This window comes from Berghia stephanieae, chromosome 1, assembly GCF_034508935.2.
Source record: "Berghia stephanieae isolate SIO BIC M18660-M18661 chromosome 1, UCSD_Bste_1.3, whole genome shotgun sequence".
Taxonomy (NCBI): Eukaryota; Metazoa; Mollusca; class Gastropoda; order Nudibranchia; family Aeolidiidae; genus Berghia; species Berghia stephanieae.
Window position 1 is genome coordinate 27,623,752 of NC_088360.1, and position 8,663 is coordinate 27,632,414.

Sequence of the window (8,663 nt, forward strand, 5' to 3'; positions counted from 1 at the left end):
ATTCCCTCTACACGGATATAATATATCTATATTAAATTGTTCTTTTACTTGTGTTACTTTTTAAAATTTTTTAAATTAATCCCCTCAATCTCTCTATGTATGTAGTTTCTTTTGGGTAATAAATTCATCATTTACACCTTGTCATCATAAAACCGTGTATTGTTATGCCCTTCAATTGTTGCAGTGCAGGCGCCCTTAAAGAACACACAACAAGTTATATATACAATAAACTGAAATGAAAGTCTCAGTTAATTTCACAAAGACACAGGTGATGTAGACGTTTTGGGAACAGTCAATTTCCTGTTCCGTTATTGTTTTGTTTATTCGCTTCAACAACGCCATTCGTCTTTAGTGTCTCATTTTGTTGACAAAAGGAAAACGCGAAACGTCCACAATATCTGTCCTCGTAAATTAAACGGAAGCCTTCATACCATTTTATCATTGTTACAGTGGAATCCACACAAAGTCAACACTCTTAAAGTAAACTTCTGTTTAAAGTCAACTTCTGCTTAAAGTCAACTTCTGTTTTAAGTCAACTTCTGCTTTAAGTCAACTTCTGCTTAAAGTCAACTCCTGTTTAAAGTCAACTTCTGCTTAAAGTCAACTTCTGCTTAAAGTCATCTTCTGTTTAAAGTCAACTCTGCTTAAAGTCAACTTCTGCTTAAAGTCAACTCCTGTTAAAGTCAACTTCTGCTTAAAGTCAACTTCTGCTTAAAGTCATCTTCTGTTTAAAGTCAACTCTGCTTAAAGTCAACTTCTGCTTTAAGTCAACTTCTGCTTAAAGTCAACTTCTGTTTAAAGTCAATTTCTGCTTAAAGTCAACTTCTGTTTAAAGTCAACTTTAAAGTCAACCTCTGCTTAAAGTCAACCTCTGCTTAAAGTCAACCTTAAAGTCAACTTCTGCTTAAAGTCAAATCCCCTTGTTGGTCTCAAATTTTCTGTTGTTTATCTAAGGGGACGAAGTGGCCGAGTGGTTTAGCCATTGCACTGTAATCCGGAAGGTCATGGGTTCGAGCCCCGCTTCATCCAGACACTTTCGTTTTTATCTTTAGGCAAGATTATTAACCCCAATTTGCTCAGTTGGACAACGTGGGTGATTCCTGTTGACATCAGACATCTTGTTTTTTGGATTATCTATATCATTCCTTCATGGAATGCCCAAGCGACGATATCTAATAGTAGTAGTATCGTTCGGCTACACTTCTATGTTCAAGGTATCAATCCAGGTTCGGAAGTCATCATCACATTTGTTGATGGTTTCAAATCCCCCTTCCAGTTTTGTCTCTGGGCAATCTAGTACGAGGTGGTTTGCATCTTGTGGTGCTTGGTTGCACTTTGGGCATGTTGGTGATTCTTGGAGCCCCCATGAGTGCATGTTGGCAGCTGTTCTTGTATGTTTTGACCGTAGTCTATTTGCAGCTACCCAGTATTTTCTTGATTGATCCTGTAGACCTGGGACACTTTTACAGGGATCTTCAATTAGTTCCCCCTCCTGTTGGTTTATTCCTTTTCCATTCCTCGGCGTTCAGACAAGGCTTGCCTTTTCCTGACCCACGCTTCTAATAACGATATCTAATGATTCCGCAGCGGAAAGACGTCATGTATCAAAGCGTGTTCCATTGATGATGGATAAAATCAACCTCGTTTAATTAAAGTCACCCACTATTTCTAGTCTGTCAGTGTTGGATATATCGGGATTCCATTGTACTTATATTTCCATGATTCAAGCAGCAACATAATTTGCGTTTGAACTTTTCTGAACTTTGTATTAATAAACAGACAAAGGAAGACTATAATTACAAATATTATTATAATGTATATACTTTTAATATAAATTGTCACACTTCCAAGAGCCAAAAAAAATGCCAATAATATTATAGTTATCAATATAATGTATTGTGTTTGTAAGGCAGAGACACATAGAATGTTTAATGCCATCCACAATGATGTCCGTTATTTTTCATTAGTGGCCCACTGTCTCGAAGCGATATTAATTTGAGATGAACTTATGTGCTAAAAATTGAATTTATAGCCACAACAAATATGAAACTTGAGGTGTTATATTTCTGTTCGTTGTAGAGAATTTTTTTTTCTGACGCCCCCCTCCCCACCCCGCCCCTGTCCATCCGACAGTGATTGGGTAGCTGGGTCTGTTAGATCTAAATGGTAGCCTGCAATTGATCTTGTGTCCGTTTTACGCTATGGATACCGGGATAAACTCCGGCTCCATGGGTCAACTGGCTCTGAAGGACAGTGGGGAGAATTGAATAGATTATTACGTTGCAAAAAAAAACAAAAAAAAAAACACAAAAAAAAAAACAAAAAAAAAAAAAAAAAAAAATAAAAACAAAACAAAACAAAACAAAACAAAACAAAAATACAACTAATAGTTCATATAATTTCTTATCAGGTTATTTCTAAAAATTCACTTTTAGTTATAGGGATCTCATCGATTCCAACATGATACCGTTTTGAAACCGTGGGTCACATATTATGATTCTTGTTGTAAATAGTGATAAAGTAAGATAATGTGTTATTTTAACAATGTGTGTATGTGTTATTTTAACAATGTGTGTAATAACATCCAGCTACTTAGCCTAATGTATTTTCTACACATATGCTTAATATATTTTATCGAGAAAGATTTAACTAAAATGTATAGAGATAGTTTGCGCTTGGCTAAGAAGCTCACACCATTGCCATCCGATTCAATTTGGAAAAGTTGTTAGTTTGGTCAAATTGAGAGATAGCTGAAAGACGGGATTAGAAGAAGAAGAAGAAGAAGAAGAAGAAGAAGAAGAAGAAGAAGAAGAAGAAGAAGAAGAAGAAGAAGAAGAAGAAGAAGAAGAAGAAGAAGAAGAAAAGAAGAAGAAGAAAGAAAGAAGAAGAAGAAGAAGAAGAAGGAAGAAGAAGAAGAAGAAGAAGAAGAAGAAGAAGAAAAGAAGAAGAAAGAAGAAAGAAGAAGAAGAAGAAGAAGAAGAAAGAAGAAGAAGAAAGAAGAAAAGAAGAAGAAGAAGAAGAAGAAGAAGAAGAAGAAGAAGAAGAAGAAGAAGAGAAGAAGAAGAAGAAGAAGAAGAAGAAGAAGAAGAAGAAGAAGAAGAAGAAGAAAGAAGAAGAAGAAGAAGAAGAAGAAGAAGAAGAAGAAGAAGAAGAAGAAGAGAAGAAGAAGAAGAAGAAGAAGAAGAAGAAGAAGAAGAAGAAGAAGAAGAAGAAAAGAAGAAGAAGAAGAAGAAGAAGAAGAAGAAGAAGAAGAAGAAGAAGAAGAAGAAGAAGAAGAAGAAGAAGGAAGAAGAAGAAGAAGAAGAAGAAGAGAAGAAGAAGAAGAAGAAGAAGAAGAAGAAGAAGAAGAAGAAGAAGAAGAAGAAGAAGAAGAAGAAAAGAAGAAGAAGAAGAAGAAGAAGAAGAGAAGAAGAAGAAGGAAGAAGAAGAAGAAGAAGAAGAAGAAGAAGAAGAAGAGAAGAAGAAGAAGAAGAAGGAAGAAGAAGAAAGAGAAGAAGAAGAAGAAGAAGAAGAAGAGAGAAGAAGAAGAAGAAGAAGAAGAAGAAGAAGAAAGAAGAAGAAGAAGAAGAAGAAGAAGAAGAAGAAGAAGAAGAAGAAGAAGAAGAAGAAGAAGAAGAAGAAAGAAGAAGAAGAAGAAGAAGAAAGAAGAGAAGAAGAAGAAAAGAAGAAGAAGAAGAAGAAGAAGAAAAGAAGAAGAAGAAGAAAGAAGAAGAAGAAGAAGAAGAAGAAGAGAGAAAAGAAGAAGAAGAAGAAGAAGAAAGAAGAAGAAGAAGAGATGAAGAAAAGAAGAAGAAGAAGAAAAGAAGAAGAAGAAGAAGAAGAGAAGAAGAAGAAGAAGAAGAAGAAGAGAAGAAGAAAAGAGAGAAAGAAGAAGAAGAAGAAGAAAGAAGAGAAGAAGAAGAAGAAGAAGAAGAAGAAGAAAAGAAGAAGAAGAAGAAGAAGAAGAAGAAGATGAGAAGAAGAAGAAGAAGAAGAAGAAGAAGAAGAAGAAGAAAGAAGAAGAAGAAGAAAGAAGAAGAAGAAGAAGAAGAAGAAGAAGAAAGAAGAAGAAGAAGAAGAAGAAGAAGAAAAAAAGAAGAGAGAGAGAGAGAGAGAGAGAGAGAGAGAGAGAGAGAGAGAGAGAGAGAGAGAGATAGATAGATAGATAGATAGATAGAGAGAGAGAGAGAAAGAGAGAGAGAGAAAGAGAGAGAGAGAGAGAGAGAGAGAGAGAGAGAGAGAGAGAGAGTATCTGTGACAGTATATTTAATTTTATTTTACAAGGTGTTGTGAATATTAATTTGAATTCCAGCCTCCTAATCCGTTATAATCCATCTCTAACTTACTTACAATCATCTCATCTACTATGAATAGGGCAGAGAAGACGACATGACGTCACACCTTCCGCTTTTCCAGTTCAAAACTCCTTGGAAGTGTGTTACCAGTCCTTCGAACAATGTATAAACAACTAAAGCGGCAGACGGTTTTAGTAGGAGCAATTTTAAAGTAGATTCTTATGATTACGGGGTGGAAAAGATCGAGGGTGGATGGATGATTTTTATTGACGACCAGCATTTATTTGGGCTAGAAAATAAGATGTCATCAACTTTGAAACCAGACGATCCGTTTTTACACAATGTATGTATTCAGTCCCCGGCTGGAAGACTGACTTTACACTTCCAATCAGATTGGAACCAGTGTTTTGATATGACGATTTTGTTTCCTATTGGTTTTACGGTATAGTATAGATAGTATGCGCTTGGCTAAGACGCTCATAACATTGCCATCCGGAAGTATAACGAACAAACACACAAAACTGTGTGCAAACATGAACGTTTATAGTCGGGTTAATACAGTTCAGTGAGATTTACTCATAAACGCGGATGGCAAAAAACAATAACAAAGACCTAAGTGACGTCATCTTCGAACTATCTATATAACCTTATGATAAGCGCCCATAGCTTAGTTGGTAGAGTAATCGATTACCACGCAGTGGGACGATTCCGTGTACATTTCAGGTTTTTCCCCCTGATCAGTACTACATAGTGATTGGATACCAGGGTTTGTAGATCTGACCACAATTATTTTGCGATAGACTAGCATTCTATCTAGAGGGTGGCAAGTAATCACTGCTGTCTATATGTAACACTAGAGTAACCGAGATAGAGTCCGGTTTTATGGGCCCAAAGACTCTGAAGAAGGGCTATTTTAAAGCCTTGGGAATCCATTTTTAAAAATGGATACAGATGTTAAGTTCTTATAGTTGCACAGTTGTACAAGCGTTCGTTAAAAATAAAACCCATCGGTGCCTGGCGTCGTGTACATATATATGCAGGTCTGACATCCGAAACCACTTAAGGGCCTAGTTTAACATTGTTGTCATGGATAATATTTTGCGATCTCCATTACAACAATGAGCCCATAAGGAATTGGGCTATCGGACCTGCAAATAAGTGCATGCTGGTCCATGCTCATCGAAGTCACTTTAAGCGATATCTCTATTAATTTATTTTTAAAAAGTAGTCCTTCAGAGCCAATAGGCCAATGGAGCCGGAGTTTATCCCGATTTCTCTAGCGTGAAACGGACAAAAGGGAATGAGATTAGCGTCCCTTGATTGGACGCCACCCATAGCCTGTGACGTCACTGTGACGTCAACTTTTCCGCCGGTGACGTCACAGACTATGGGTGACGTCCAATCAAGGGACGCTACTCTCCCGCTAATCTCATTCCCTATAGCAATCAGTCTGCGTCTCCATCCTCATCATCTAAACCCCCACTTGCTGTGTACATAACGACTTCCATTTTTACCGACCACCGTTCTAACAACCAAGCAATGATGATACATTTTATTATATTATTATATACTGTGTATTTTTGTTATTGACATTTTTGCACGTCTAGAGCACATTGATGAAATAAAAACAATGCCAAATACTTTACCCTTGACTTGGTATTTCATTTTTTTCCCTCTAAATTTTAGTCATCAGGTTGTGTCCATTTATTTGGGCAAATGTTACAAAGGTTTTACTTACGTACTTATTGACGAGGGCAGGTCAAGGAGGAGGGGGGGGGGGGGAGAGTGGGGGTTGGAGATAAATAGACAATATCAAGATTTACTCCCAGGAGCCTAAAGGGGCGATCCAAGACAGTCACTTAGCTTTGGTATATATATTGTTTGCATGTTTATTTTAAAAGTGTTTTACAGTTTTTAGGTCATATTGTAACCGAGACATACGAGCAAGAATAACTCAAGCCAAACAGGCCTTCATGGACCTGGGAAACATTTTGAAAAACAAACAGATGTCGTTCGGGATTAGATTCCGAGTCTTGAAGTGCTACGTGTGGCCAATCTTGTTCTACGGATGCGAAAGCTGGACTACAAATGCAGAAACACAAAAGAACATTGAAGCTTTTGAAATGTGGTGCTTGAGAAGGATGCAGAGAATATCGTATACCGCACACAAAACGAACGAAGAAGTGCTAAAACAAACATACCAACAAAGGAAACTAATGCCCTTAATAGTGGATCGACAACTATCCTTTTTCGGACACATAGTAAGGAAAGATAAGAATGAATACCTGGCAAGTTGTGGAAAAATACCTGGTAAACGCGCCCGGGGGAGACAAAGAAAAACACTCATAGACCAACTGAAGGGCTTCACCAACCTAACAATCCAAGAGCTGTTTGAAAAAGCAAGAGACAGGGAGGAATGGAGAGAGATAATTCATGCAGTATCCGAAGCCTGGACCAGGCATGGAACCTAGAAGAAGAAGAAGAAGGTCATATTATTAGCACCAGTAAAAGGAAGATTTTAGAATTATCAGATTGGAACTAAGTTCAATAGAGATCCGAAATAGATCCAAGACATAAATCAATACTCGTATCACCATAGCTTGTCTGAAAACCTCTAACATCCTCCACTCACTCTATCCCATGACCGGTTGGTCGTCGGGGGGACTCTTGTGATGCAGACTTAAGGATTCGACGCCACACTCATCACGGTCTTGGGCCTTCCTCATTAGATTGTTCCACGTCAATCCTGTCCAATCTTTAATGTTATCCTGCCACACTTTCCTCTGTCTTCCTCTACTTCGGCAGCCTTCTACTGTGCCCTGCAATATTGTCTTGCATAAGATTTCGTGACTTACGAGGTGACCAAACCAAGACATTGTTCCTTCTCTTTACCATTGCAAGTAGTGGTTCCTCCACTCACAGAATACCCCCCCCCCCCCCCCCCCAACAAAAAAAAAAAAAACAAACAAAAAACAAAAACAAAAAAAACAAAAAAAAACAACAACAAAAAGTAAGCATTACTATTAAAAACCTTATAATGCCTGTGTATATGAAATGCGGCTATGTGGTCTTGCAGTTGCATTATGACTCGCCTTTGGATCGAAAGGTCCCTGGCTTAAGTCCCACACTGAGCAACGCAAAGTCGAGTCCTTGGAAAATGCTCTTACTTATACTATCTCACCGTAGACAGGTGTTAAATGAGTACCCGACTGTTAACAGCATTGTCTGTCGAAAAAAAAAATGCACTATCATCTTACAGACATCATATCTCTTCCTATTAACTATTGGCTTGGGATCTCTTGTAAAGTACTTTGAGCATGGTTAGTGTATATTGCTATATAAATAAATGCTCGAGATCTTCTTTTCTTTATGAGGACACGATTTGCAATAAAACATATCTCTCACAAAAATATAAATGATTTATCTGACTGTATACGTCTAACTTCTACGTCATGGCACACGACCGAAGGGCTAGAGCTCAGGTGGTCGCTGGTTCGGATAAGTAAGTACATAAGTATCTGACTGTATGCCTCTTAGCAAAAGGCTCCTTGCAGGCCCAAGACAAATGGTCTCATTCTAGAATAAAAAAGACACAAAGCCATATGACATGATATAGATAGTATTCGCTTGGCTAAGAAGCTCATAACATTGCCATCCGGAAGTATAACGGACCAACACACAAAACTGTGTGTATCCATGAACGTTTATAGTCGGGTTAATGCAGTTAAGTGAGCATTACTCAAAAACGCGGTGGCAAAAAACAATAACAAAGACCTGAGTGATGTCAACTAAGAACTATCTATAGAGAGATTAAAGAGACAGCGAGGTTGTGGACTAGGGGGTCACATTAGCTCAGTTGGTAGAGCACTCGCTTCACAAGCAAAGGGACTGAGATCGATCCCGGGTGCAGTCGAGATTTTTTTTCCTGACCCCACTGTCCACCCAGTAGTGATTGGGAAGCTGGGTCTGGTAGATCGGGCAGGAAGTACTTTGCGATAGAGTAGCGTCTTTTCCAAAGGGTAGCAAGCAATTGCTATTTTCCATTTCACGCTATAGAAACCGGGGTAAACTCTGGCCTCCAATGGGCGTATCTACAGCTCTGATCGACTACAAGGTTGTGGACTGAGAAAGCTGTCATCTGCATTTTTTGCCAAATTGGGACCTAAAATTTGCCCCAAAAAATCCCAAAATTTGCCAAGAAATTTGCCAAAAAGACCAAAGTTTGCCAAAAAAGTTGCCGAGGAGAACTAAGCATTTCAGTAAAAATTAACACACGATAAAGAAAAAATAAATATAAAAGACAATTTATTACATTTAAGGAGGCTACATTATGAATAGCGTTGTTACAAAGATTTTAAAGGATCATTATCCGTAGAAAGTAGCTTCCCT